Source organism: Hakea prostrata, chromosome 4 (genome assembly GCF_041222555.1).
Source record: "Hakea prostrata isolate BN-2017 chromosome 4, UWA_Hpros_2, whole genome shotgun sequence".
In the NCBI taxonomy this organism is placed as follows: Eukaryota; Viridiplantae; Streptophyta; class Magnoliopsida; order Proteales; family Proteaceae; genus Hakea; species Hakea prostrata.
Genome location: NC_142603.1, coordinates 17730960 through 17745240, shown reverse-complemented (window position 1 = coordinate 17745240; position 14281 = coordinate 17730960). Strand labels below are relative to the sequence as shown.

General features: G+C 36.6%; 1 pseudogene; it reads right to left on the bottom strand.

Moving 5' to 3' along the window:
- Window positions 1–1394: 1394 nt before the first annotated feature.
- On the bottom strand, window positions 1395–3978 carry LOC149018272 (uncharacterized; annotated as a pseudogene).
- Window positions 3979–14281: the final 10303 nt, after the last annotated feature.

Genomic DNA, 14281 nt, shown 5'->3' with positions numbered 1-14281 from the left:
ATTCATAGTTTATGGAGCGAGAAGTCCATTAGTGATTCTGGAGAAATGAAACCCAACCACCTAGGTGAAACTTATGTTCCAAGCTGTCATAAGTTATGAGGAATTCATGAGAGTTGAAATCGAGGTTCATAAAGCAGCAAAGTAGAGTGGCTGGCGTTAGGGTAGGGTTGTTGATAGCGGTTTGGCATCAATTGGGTGTTTAGATGTTGGGTATTAGCAACAGAAGATTACCATTAGTAAACCTGTTGTAGAATGATACATGGGTTTGGTCAGATATTGTTTAACACTATTGTGTTCCTGACATTCAATATAAAAATGAGGTTATCACAAGAACAAACAAAACCAACAAAATCTATTTGTTCAATTTTGGGAAATCTAGTTATGAGAGAAGCGATGAAAGTACGGAAATTAAAACTGGTCCCACTAAAAAGCAATACATAAACTCCAAACACATCTAGGTGCAATTGTTGTTCTTTAAAACCCATTGTTCTATGTCTAACAAAGTGGAGCTTAAAAAAATATCTCTCCTTCACTGATGTATTAGATCATCCTCTTTCAAACCATTTAAGCCTACCAATCCAAGAGTAAAGAGTAAATACAAAGACAACAAGAAAAACAGCATGAGTGCAGAAAAACAGTAATTGAAAACAAAATTAACATTCAGATCTGTCCATAATAAAGGAAATGTATCATTTCTCTAGAGATTCCATTGCCAGACATAAACATATTTCTACTACGCATCTTCAACTACAACTACGAAAAACTCAAAAACGCTCCCTTGAGGATGTAATCATGGTGCGCGCAAGCTGGCCCGGATGAGCCTCATATCCAAAAAAAAAACTCAAAAACGCTAACCTCTCTCAATTGTAATCGTCGCTCCTTTTACAAGTTCATTGAAAGTGCTCTTCCATTTGTAGAATGTCTTCTTCTACAACTGGTGCGATGCTCTCGACATAGGATAAATCATAAAAGGATTCAACCAGCGTAGAATCAGGAAACTTAGGTTTCATGACTGTTAACTGGATCAAGCAAGGATGGCCTTCCATACAACTCTGCATCTTTGAATCCATAATATCCGTTGTATTGGCATCCATTCATAAATCTAGTCATGTGTAACCATTAAAGGATACCTGTTTGGTCCAACTATTCCCCAATCTCACCCATAGATCATAATGTTACAGTTTAACCACAAACAGCACAAAAAGACAGGCTCCTAATCCAAAATCCACTACTTGTGCCTCATCGTTATCCAAGAAAGACATTGAAATTTCATTAAATGTTTCATTTCCAACGCTAAATGAAATAACAGATTTCATTCTAGGAAAAATCCAACATGGACAACCTCGAAACATTTTGGGTCTTGGATTCTGGCGTTTTGGCTCCAAAAGAAGTCTCTAAACTTCTCCAATTATTCTCCATGTACTTAGCACTGTATACACAATGGATTCAAAATCTAAGGTTTCCCTCGAAATTGCCAGCACCTTGAATTTACCAGTCATATTCATAATCAAACCCTAAAGCAAGTTTAGTAACCCGACTTACATGTTCTGGTAATCGCTTGTAGATTTCAGTAAGAAGATTCCATTGTGCTGGTATTCAATTCTGAATATTTACTTCATATACATCCAAGAATGAGTTGTGACGACAAAGTTTGAAGCATCATGGATTTTCATGAATTTAGGGTAATGGAATCAAAAGTAATCTCTGATTACGCACCTGAATTTCCATAGAGTTCTCACAGGTGAAAGTAAGAAGATGTTAGGTTTTTTATTAAAATCTATATTATCTATATATTAAGTTTCAAAATTAGTTTTTGCATTTCTTTTATTTAATTGTTTTGTTTGTGTGTGGGACCCTTGAGATAAGGGTGGTAATGAGGCACCATGAGGTAAGGGTGGTAATGAGGCACCATGAGTAAAGAAGACCCTTCATGACCATGGTTAAAGGAGGCCCTTCATGACATTGGTCATGGGTCTTAAAGGTCTTGATCATGGTGATGAGGTGGGCTAACTTGAATGGTGGAATTACTCAAATTCTAACTCTTGACCTTTATTTCTCATTTCAACTTCATGGCCATTCATAGCCATTACCATGTGTGGGGGTTAAGGTCTTTGAATGGGTTAAAGCCTATTCATTCCAAAGAAGTGAATATGAGAGTTACTTCCCCAAGTAGTGGGGAGGTTAGGTCAAGGGGGTTTATTCACATTAGTGGAGGAGGGACAAACCATTGATTCTCCATTAGTGGAGAATTGATTCTCCCCTTGTGGGGAGGTGTGGTTTGGGCCTATATAAACCCAACTCTTCCTTGCATATTGTGTGCTATTGTGACTCTCCTCACTCACATTATTTGTTTTACAAGGTTCATTTCTTTCTTGAGTTGTCTAAGTGTTGTGCTCTAGCTTTTGGCTCCTTTAAGGGACTAGAAGAACTACCTCATCTTCTAGTTGGAGGTTGCTTTATCTTGGAGGTGGTGGTGCGAAGAACCCTTGGTAGTAGGGTGCATCAATTACCTTAAAGACAGCATCAAGGTGTGACTCAACCTCATCAATCAGTGGTTCGTTCGGTTGCTACTTCAAGCTCTTCAAATTTGCTAAAGACGATCTTCATCTCTCAATTGTATTGCGATTTCATCTTTGTATGTTTGAAGAATTTGTAATACAATTACCCCAACAAGTTTAAGGTAATTGATTTGGAAGATCCAATGGCAAGTCTTGGAGATGGCGACTTCAACAAAGACGGAGACAACAACATTGAGGTTGTTGATGGAGTTAACACCGGAGGAGATCCTTCAAACAATAGCGTTGAAGGTAATGTCAACAAACAAGGTGACGACACTTTCGTTGCCATAGATGGTATGAGATATCCATTCCTTGCTACTCATGATTCAATCCCCACTAATGTAATTCCAACAAAGGATGATCTTATCCCGGATTTGGGTAAGATGAGGATTGTCACTGAGTTTGACAAAATCGAACAGTTTGGAGGTCAAAACTTCAAAAGGTGGAGGCAAATGTTGCTATTTGCTTTAGCCCAAATTGGGGTGGCATTTGCCTTGACTGAACCCATGCCGAAAAAAAAGTATTGATCCCGTTAAGGAGGGCAAAAGGGTGGCTTGGATTCAAGCGGACTACCAATGCAAGAATCGACTCTGAATGCATTATCTAATGACTTATACCATGTGTATAGTTCATTAGAATATGCTTATTCGATTTGGGATGCTTTGGTTAAAAAGTATTCTCTTGAAGATGCTGGTTCAAAGAAATACTTGGTGGCTAGCTTTCTAAATTTTACTATGAAAGATAGTGACACAATATCAACCCAAATTGATTTATTTCAAATTGTGGTTGGGAAGCTAGCAAAAGAGAAAATGGTCTTACCCGAAGAATTTGTAACCGGTGCCTTGATTGAGAAACTTCCACCTTCATGGAATGCTTTCAAGATGTCTATGAAACATAAGAAGACAGGATTGACCTTAGACCAATTGGTTGTAAGGATCAAGATTGAAGAAAGGAACCGGTTCAAAGACAAAGGTGAAAAAGACCTTGGAGAAAGTCGCCTAAAAGCGAACTTGGTGGAAACCAACAAGCAAAACAAGAAGAGGAAAAGTCATCAAGAATATGATGAGTCTTCTAAGAAGAAGAAACTGACTTGTTTTGTTTGTGGAAAGGTTGGCCATTTTAAGAAAGATTGTAGGTTCAAGAAGAAAAAAGTTGAAAAGGTGAACCTAGTTGAAGATGATGTGTTTGTAGCTATGATCACGAAGCCAATTTGGTTGAAAAACCAAAGGATTGGGTGTTGGATAGCGGTGCTACAAGACATATCTGTGGTGATCTCAAGATGTTTTCCTCCTATTCCATGGGCTCAAATGATGAAAAGGTATTTATGGGAAACTCCCAAAGTGCCCCTGTTATGGGAAAAGGTAAGGTGACTTTGAAACTTACTTCGGGAAAAACTATTGTTCTCACCAATGTTCTCCATGTGCCGGATATTAGGCGAAATTTAATTTCAATTCCTTTGCTTAATAAAGTAGGAATGAAGTTGGCTTTTGAAAGTGATAAGGCAATTATCACTAAAAACAATGTATTTGTGGGAAAGGGATATCTTAGTGAGGGATTGTTTGTACTTAGTATTTCCAATGTTGTAATTGAAAAGGCTAGTACCTCTTCTGCTTACTTTGTTGTTTCGTCTAATTCTTTTGATTTGTGGCATGGTAGGTTAGGTCATAGTAGTGTAAAATATATCACCAAACTATGCAAGTTAGGGATGATCACCGAAAAGGTGGAATCTCCCAAGGACAAGTGTAAAACTTGTGTGGAGGCTAAGTTAACCAAAAGGCCTCACAAGACTATGGATAGAAAGAGTGATCTCTTGGAATTGATCCATAGTGACTTAAGTGACTATAAGTCATATGAGTCAAGGGGAGGAAACAATTATGTTATCACCTTCATAGATGATTATTCTAGATATACCATGATTTATTTGCTCAAATCAAAGGATGAGGCCGGAAAGGCATTTATATCTTACAAAACGGAAGTTGAAAATCAACTTGGCAAGAAGATTAAAAGACTTAGAACCGATAGAGGGACTGAGTATTTTAATCTTGATAAGTTTTGTGAGGAAAATGGAATTATCCATGAAACGACCGCTCCTTACCAACCGGAATCAAATGGGGTAGCGGAAAGGAAAAATAGATCTCTTAAAGAGATGATGAACTCCATGTTGTTGAGTTCTAATGTACCACTTGATATGTGGGGGGAAGCCATGTTGACTTCATGTTATCTATTAAATAGAATCCCACATAACAAGACCGGTATGGTTCCATTTGAAAAATGGTTTGGTAGAAAACCAAGTATAAAACATTTACGTGTTTGGGGCTGTTTGGCCAAGGTGTTATTACCGGATTCCAAGAAAAGGAAACTAGGTCCCAAAACATGTGATTGTGTGTTCTTGGGGTATGCGATAAATAGCACGGCATACCGATTCATGGTAATTAAATCCATGGATGATGTTATTGAACCAAATAGCATCATAGAATCAAGGGACGTTGAGTTCTTTGAAAGAATATTCCCCTTTAAATCCGCCTTACCTATAAGTAAGGAGAGCCAATTGATCAATGGGGAGTTGGATCCAATTGAAGAGAATATCAATCAATTGGGTATTAGTGATGGAAATCAATCAAGAACAAGCAAACGACTCAAAAGACCCAAATATAAGGATGATGAGTGGCTTGTTTACTTGGTTGATAAGGATCCTCTTAATTATAAAGAGGCTATCACATCACTAGATGCCATCTTTTGGAAGGAGGCAATCAAGAGTGAACTTGATTCAATCTTGGCGAATAATACTTGGGAATTGGTAGATTTACCAATTGGCTCTAAAACTTTGGAGACCAAGTGGATATTTCGAAAGAAGTTAAAAAGTGATGGGTCCCTTGATCGTTTCAAGGCTAGACTTGTTGTCAAGGGATTTAGGCAAAAACCAAACATCGATTATTTTGACACATTTGCCCCTGTGTCAAGAATTGCCTCAATAAGAGTTATGTTGGCAATTGCGTCAATACATAACTTGGTCATCCATCAAATGGATGTAAAAACTGCTTTTCTAAATGGTGATTTAGAAGAGGAAATTTACATAAAACAACCAGAAGGTTGTATTGTAAAAGGACAAGAGCAAAAAGTTTGCAAGCTTAGAAAATCCTTATATGGATTGAAGCAAGCGCCTAAGCAATGGCATGAAAAATTAGACAAGGCTCTAATTTCAAATGGCTTTATCATCAACAATGCCGAAAGGTGCTTATATAGCAAGTTTCACGGTGGTAAAGGCGTATTTATTCTACTATACGTAGATGATATGTTGATAATGGGGACGAGCTTGGCAATAGTGAATCAAACTAAGCATATTTTGATGTCTAATTTTGACACAAAAGACTTAGGGGAAGCTGATATGATTCTTGGGATCAAGATCATCAAGCAAGGGAATTGTATTTCACTATCTCAAGCTCGTTATGTGGAAAACATACTTACAAAGTATGGCTACCATGAACTTTCAGCAGTCAAAACACCTTTTGAGGTGGGATGTCATTTGAAAAGGAACTTGGGTGAACCAAAGTGAACCGAAAAAGGTATGCACAAATCATTGGTTCAGTTTCATATCTCATGAATTGTACACGTCCAGATATTGCTCTTGCGGTAGGAAAGTTGAGTCAACATACTCAAAATCCAAGTAAAGAGCATTGGAGTGCAATTGATAGATTACTAAGGTACCTAAAAGGTACTATAGACTATAGTTTACACTATAGTGGTAAACCAACAGTTTTAGAAGGGTATTGCGATGCTAATTGGATTTCGGATACAAACGAATCCTTAGCCACTAGTGGGTATGTGTTTACACTAGCTGGTGGTGCAATCTCTTGGAAGTCCACAAAGCAATCATGTGGAACAGGCTCTACCATGGAAGCTGAGTTCATAGCCTTAGAGAAGGCTGGAACAGAAGCCGAATGGCTTAGAAGTTTAATGGCGGATATACCATTGTGGGAAAAACCGACGCCATCGGTATCACTACATTGTGATAACCAAGCGGCTATTCACTTAGCCAAGAATAAGGTGTACAATGGTAAAAGGAGGCATATACGCCTTAGACACAATCTTGTGCGACAGTACATAGATGAAGGAATGATAGCTATCGATTATGTGAAGTCAGAAAGGAATCAAGCTGACATGTTCACAAAGGCTATGTCTGTCAAAAACTTGTGTATTGCATCTACAGGAATGGGGTTAATGCCTAATCCTTAGGTCACATGATGGATACCCTACCTATGTGAAGAGGCTAAATACCTGAATTAGGTTCAAGGGGTACAAACGAAGTCATGGGAAGACCGGTTCAGTACTACCATTTATAATTATTCCATTCTAGGGTGTAGATGAAGGTAATAGTACTACCACAAGGGTAAGGTTGAGCGAAGCTCTTAATTAGTCTAATCCCAAGGAATGTGGGGGTGTGTTAGTTGTGGTGCACATCAGAGACTAACCTAAGTGGGTGTAGGTGGTTTGGCCGCCACTAATGAGAACTTATAGGCGAGTGCTCTAAACATTCATGAATCCAAGATAAGGGACATGGCCGGTTCAAAAGTCCAAAGTGTAGTGTAAAAGGTAGCTCCAAAAGTCGACCTTTAGGACATGGATGATGGGGCGGTCAGCTACACTAATGAGGAAAGGTTCAAGGAGTCTAACTCTACCCCTACTCTGTAGCGCGACTCATTAGACCTAGTGTAGGTTCAAGTCCGAAAGACACCTACAACGATGTGTCCTTTAGTGTCTAATAAAGTCACAACACGAGTCCTTTTTTGCAATTTTGAAACTTGTGGGGGATTGTTAGGTTTTTTATTAAAATCTATATTATCTATATATTAAGTTTCAAAATTAGTTTTTGCATTTCTTTTATTTAATTGTTTTGTTTGTGTGTGGGACCCTTGAGATAAGGGTGGTAATGAGGCACCATGAGGTAAGGGTGGTAATGAGGCACCATGAGTAAAGAAGACCCTTCATGACCATGGTTAAAGGAGGCCCTTCATGACATTGGTCATGGGTCTTAAAGGTCTTGATCATGGTGATGAGGTGGGCTAACTTGAATGGTGGAATTACTCAAATTCTAACTCTTGACCTTTATTTCTCATTTCAACTTCATGGCCATTCATAGCCATTACCATGTGTGGGGGTTAAGGTCTTTGAATGGGTTAAAGCCTATTCATTCCAAAGAAGTGAATATGAGAGTTACTTCCCCAAGTAGTGGGGAGGTTAGGTCAAGGGGGTTTATTCACATTAGTGGAGGAGGGACAAACCATTGATTCTCCATTAGTGGAGAATTGATTCTCCCCTTGTGGGGAGGTGTGGTTTGGGCCTATATAAACCCAACTCTTCCTTGCATATTGTGTGCTATTGTGACTCTCCTCACTCACATTATTTGTTTTACAAGGTTCATTTCTTTCTTGAGTTGTCTAAGTGTTGTGCTCTAGCTTTTGGCTCCTTTAAGGGACTAGAAGAACTACCTCATCTTCTAGTTGGAGGTTGTTTTATCTTGGAGGTGGTGGTGCGAAGAACCCTTGGTAGTAGGGTGCATCAATTACCTTAAAGACAGCATCAAGGTGTGACTCAACCTCATCAATCGGTGGTTCGTTCGGTTGCTACTTCAAGCTCTTCAAATTTGCTAAAGACGATCTTCATCTCTCAATTGTATTGCGATTTCATCTTTGTATGTTTGAAGAATTTGTAACCCCAACCCCACCCCCCCCCCACCCCCCCCCCTCCCCACCCCCCCCCCCCCCCCCACCCCCCCCCCCTCCTCTCCCCCCCCCCCCTCCCCCCCCCCCCCCCCCCCCCCCCCCCCTCCCCCCCACCCCCCCCCCCCCCCCCCCCCCTAGGGTCCCCCCGCCCCCCGCCGGCGGCCCCGGGGGAGGGGTGGGGTGCTCCCACCCCCCCCCCCCCCCCCCCCCCCCGCACCGTCCCCCAAGGCAACTTCTCTTCCCTCTCCCCCCACCCTCACAGCCCCCCCCCCCCCTTTTATTTTTTTTTTTCCTCCCCCCCCCCCGGGTGTTTTTTTTCCCCCCCCCCGCCGGGGGGGGTGTTGTATAAAATACCGTTTTTTTCCCCCCAAGGGGAATTTTGGGGGGTGGGGGCCCCCCCCGGCCCATTTTTTTTTTAAAAATTTTTATGAATTCGGATCATTTTTTATAAATGAAATTCTGTTATAAAATAAAGAGAAAATATATTAGATACAAAGAAGAAAGACAAGATGAGTTCAATCAGAACTGATTCATTCAGTTGAGTGCATTACATATTTATAGTAGAATGAGCATCTACTCTGATATGGAAATACAATATATGATTCTTGCACACAATAAGATATTCTTGATATGGAAAGATAGATTGCCGCCCAAGATAGAAGGTGCATAGAATGGAAATATTGACTGCCAATATTGTATAATGAGATGGTTGTGATCTTCACCAATATTGCATCCTGAGGTAATTGAGATCTTCAATTGGAAGTACAATCTCTTTGGGGTAATGGACATCCATAATAAATATTATTTATAACACTCCCCCTTGGATGTCCATCAATAGATAGTGTACCTCGTTAAAACCTTACTAAGAAAAACCCTGTGGGAAAAAAATCTTAGTGAAGGAAAAAGAGTATACATATCTAAATAATACGTATTGGTAGCTGCCTCATTAAAAACCTTACCAGGAAAACCCAGTGGGACAAAACCTTGGTTAAGGGAAAAAGAGTGCAGCACGTATTTTACTCCCCCTGATGATAACATCATTGAATATCTTTGAATACGTACATTCCATTATCATATACCAACTTCTCAACATTTGAAGTAGGCAACGCCTCAATAAATAAACCTGTCAAGTTATTACTTGAATGAATTCAATGAACATATATTTCACCATTTCATTGAAGATCAAGAGTGAAGAAGAATTTCGGTGAAATATGCTTCGTTCTATCTTCTTTGATGTATCATCCCTTCAATTGAGCTTTGCATGCAGCATAATCTTCATATAATATTGTCGAAATTCCTTCTTCTAGTAGAAGACTACACGCTTCATGAATGTATTGTATCATTGATCTTAACCAAATATAAAATAGCTAACATTCACTTGAAAATAAATAGCATGTTTGAGATCTAGTTCTATATAGATCAGATAAATATCCTGCATCTGCAAAATTAGTAAGTTGATATCCACATTCATAAAATTAATATCATGTCAATAATTTCTCGAATATACTGAAATATATGTTTTATAACATTTCAGTGTCTTCGTATTGGAGAATAAATAAATCTTGTTAATACACTTATAGAAAATGCTACATCCGATTGTGTATTATCAGCAAGATACATTAATGCCCCAATAGCACTAAGATATGGTACTTCAGGACCAAGAAATTCTTCACTGTTTTCTTGGGGTCGAAATGAATCTTTCTTTATATTGAGCGATCTCACAACCATTGGGGTACTCAATGGATGTATTTTATCTAGATAAAATCTCTTCAAAATATTCTCTATATAAGTTGATTGATGAACAAATATTTCATTCGTCAAATGCTCAATTTATAAATCAAGACAAAACATTGTCTTTTCAAGATTTTCATTTCAACTTTCTTAAAATAATCTACTACTTTTGGAAACTCTTCAGGAGTTTCGATGATATTTAAATCATCATCATATATACTTACTAAAATTAGATCCATATCCTTTAATAAAGGCACAATAATAAATTGGATCATTTTTATGATTTTCATTTAGTAAATATCCACTAAAGAGATTACCATATATGCCTCGATAATCTTTGAAGCTTTATTGAACAAACTTCCTAGGAATTTTTTTTATATGCTTCAGTCATTTTGAATCCTTCAGGGATTTTCATATATATTTCACACTCAAGTGAGCCATATAAATAGGCTGTAATAATATCCATTAGACGCATGTCAAAATTTTCATATACTGCCAGATTAATAAGATATCTGAAGGTGATTGCATCCACCACAAGAGAACATGTTTCCATGTAATCAATGCCAGGCATCTGCTAAAATTCTTGTGCCATAATTCATACTTTATATATCACGATTTCATTATTTTTCTCATTTCATTTTTCGCAGAAAACTCAATTGTACCCCACTGGCTTTATACCTTCAGATGTTGGACTACAGGTCCAAAAACTTTAATTTTCAAGCGAATTCAATTCTGCTTGAATTGCGTCTCTACATTTTGGCCAATCATTTCTTGATTTATATTCATCAACAAATTTATATTCAAGATCCTCGTCTTGATGTATTATTTCAACAATAACATAATATGCAAAAATGTTGTCGACAACTTTATCTTTTCGGTTCCATCTTTTTCCTGCAATGACATAACTATTCGAGATCTCTTCATTATTTTCAGGTACCTGAACCTCTTCTGGGGTTTCATAAAAAGTTATGTCTTCAGGATTTTCATAATCAATTGTCTCCATTTTATGACCATCTTGATCATTTGCTCCTTTCTTTTTCTAGGATTTTATCCTTGGAACCGATTGATCTTCCACGTTTTAAACGTGGTTTAATTTCATTTGCACTGATAGATTGTCCTGCTGGGACATCAATTCTAATTGGAGCATTTACAACTGGAATATGAGATTTAATAATTCTTAGCAGTTCAGCAAATCTGGCAGTTGATTCATAATATTTATTGCATTATCCTTTGAACTTGAAGTTCACAGTGCTCAGTGCGAGGATCTAACGAAATAATGATAATGCATACAATCAATCTCTTTTTCCAACTGTTTATTCTCTCCCCCTCATATTGGAAAAACTAATTCATCAAAATAATACTCAGCAAGTATTGCATTAAATAAATCTCCTATCCTTAGCAATATATTGAATTATATAAGGAGATTTATATCCAACATATATTCCCAACTTTATTTTGGGACTCATCTTTGTTCGCTGTGGTGGAGCAATTGGAACGTAAGCCGTACATTCAAAAATTTTAAGATGAGAAATATTTGGCTTCTGACCATAAGCCAATTGTAATAGGGAGAATTTATGACAACCTTTTGGCCCGATGCGTACAAATGATGCTTTGTTCTCATAACCAATGGTTTAGCTATTAATTGGAGACATTTAATAAATGATTTTGCTAAACCATTTTGGATATAAACATAAACAACAGGCTATTCAACTGTGATCTCAGTTGTTATATAATAATTATAAAGCCTGAGATGTAAATTCACCAGCATTATCAAGACAAACTGTCTTTATCTTAATATTCATAAATTATGCTCTTAATCTCATTATTTGAGCAAACAATCTCGCAAACACCAAATTGCGAGTTCATAATGAACATACATGTGACCACTTTATAGATGCATCTATTAAAATCATATATTATCTGAATGGTCCACATGATGGGTGAATGGGCCCATACATTTCACCCTCTATACGTTTCAAAAACGTAGAATGTTCAATCTCAACTTTAGCTGGTGAATATTTAATAATAAATATTTCTTGAGAACAAACAATACAAGAAAATTCACTTAATTGAATAATCTTCTAGTTCTTCAATGGATGACAATTGAATTTTCAATAATTTTTTCGCATCATATTTGATCCGGTATGGTCCAACCGGTCATGCCAAATAATAAAATTATTGGAATCAATGTTCATTTGATTTACCCAAGCATGTGTTTCAACCATGCGATATTCGTGTAGTACAAATTGGGAGAAATATCTAATAACTTTGTATAGATATTTATTTATACCATTATTTGTAGTCTCAATCTTATAATAATTTTGGCAAATAGCTTTGAAACTTAATAAGTTTCTTTGAGACTTACTACAAAATAATGAATTATTTATAATCAATTTTATCTCCCAGATAATAATAGATTGGCTCTTCCGGAGCTTCTAATCAATGTTGTACTACTGATTTTATATAAACATTGACTTCCGCATCATCAAATAAGAGAAATATATATATTTTTCTCTCAGTATAATATGCGTCACAGCATATAAGAAAATATTCACATTCTTCATCAAAATGAAACAAAATATATTAAAAGATATATAGAAAGTCAATAAAAAAAAATTTATAGAATAAAAAGATTAAATTTAAGATAAACTAACATATGAGATGAGATTTGAAGAGAAAATAATTACATAATCAAATCTTCAACTATTATCTTCAAAGAAGTTTGCAGCATCTAGATATGTAGTATCTGTGAGGCCATCAAAATCATTCCTTTTATAGGCAAAAATTGCTCAAGTATCATGATTTTGGAAAATCTAATTTATCTCCACATTATTTTTATTTCTTTAATTAAGGCTTCACAAAGCTTAATTAAATATTGTGTATGACAGATACATGTCTAATGGCTTTCATACCACATCGGTAACAAATATTCACTCATTGAATTGTTATATTGAGAATCTTTATTATTCTCTTATTTATTTCCATAATAATGACGGTAATTATTCCGTCTTTTGTCTCATCCTCTTCCACAATCATGACCATAATTTTAATTTTGCCTTCTTTCAGGCATATCATGAATTGTTGCATTCACTTCAGGGAATGGAACAGAACCAATAAGACGAGCTTCATGACTTTTCATTAATAGTCCACCATTTTACTCAGCCACAAATAGGCATGATATCATTTAGAGTATTTCTTAAAACTTCTTTTACAATATTACTATTGTAACAACAAATCTGAAACTTGAAAATTTGCTGGGATATTTTCATGAATAATATTTTCTCCTTATAATTTCAAAAGAGAATTAATTTCAAAAACTACAGAACTGTAGTTATTTACAGTTTCAAATCTTGCAACTTCATGTGCATTTGTAGAACTGTATTTATTTACAGTTTCAAATCTTGCAACTTCATATGCATCTGCAGAACTGTATTCATTTACAGTTTCAAATCTTGCAACTTCATGTGCATCTGCAGAACTGTATTCATTTACAGTTTCAAATCTTGCAACTTCAAGTGCATCTACAAAACTGTACTTATTTACAGTTTCAAATCTTGCAACTTCATGTGCATCTGTAAAACTGTATTCATTTACAATTTCAAATCTTGCAACTTCAGGTGCATTTAACAATATGTGGTGCAAAGCTAGCAACCACTATATACAATAAATAAAACCACAATCGTTAAAGTAACATAATATCTTATTATTTGATTGATTCTTAGATTTAATAAAACACATACCTTTTTATCATGATGCACTTACATTTCAAGATGGACAAGGTAAACTCAATTGTTTACAAAAACGTGCGAGGAGGTCGATCATTCTTTTCACTTTGGAATAGAAAACATAATGATACATAGTCTGCTGTCTTTCTTCTCAAAACGCAATACTTCGAGCGGATTCGTTCTTCGAGCGGAATCGTGCTGATAACGTGTTATAAAATAAAGAGAAAATATATTAGATACAAAGAAGAAAGACAAGATGAGTTCAATCAGAACTGATTCATTCAGTTGAGTGCATTACATATTTATAGTAGAATGAGCATCTACTCTGATATGGAAATACAATATATGATTCTTGCACACAATAAGATATTCTTGATATGGAAAGATAGATTGCCGCCCAAGATAGAAGGTGCATAGAATGGAAATATTGACTGCCAATATTGTATAATGAGATGGTTGTGATCTTCACCAATATTGCATCCTGAGGTAATTGAGATCTTCAATTGGAAGTACAATCTCTTTGGGGTAATGGACATCCATAATAAAT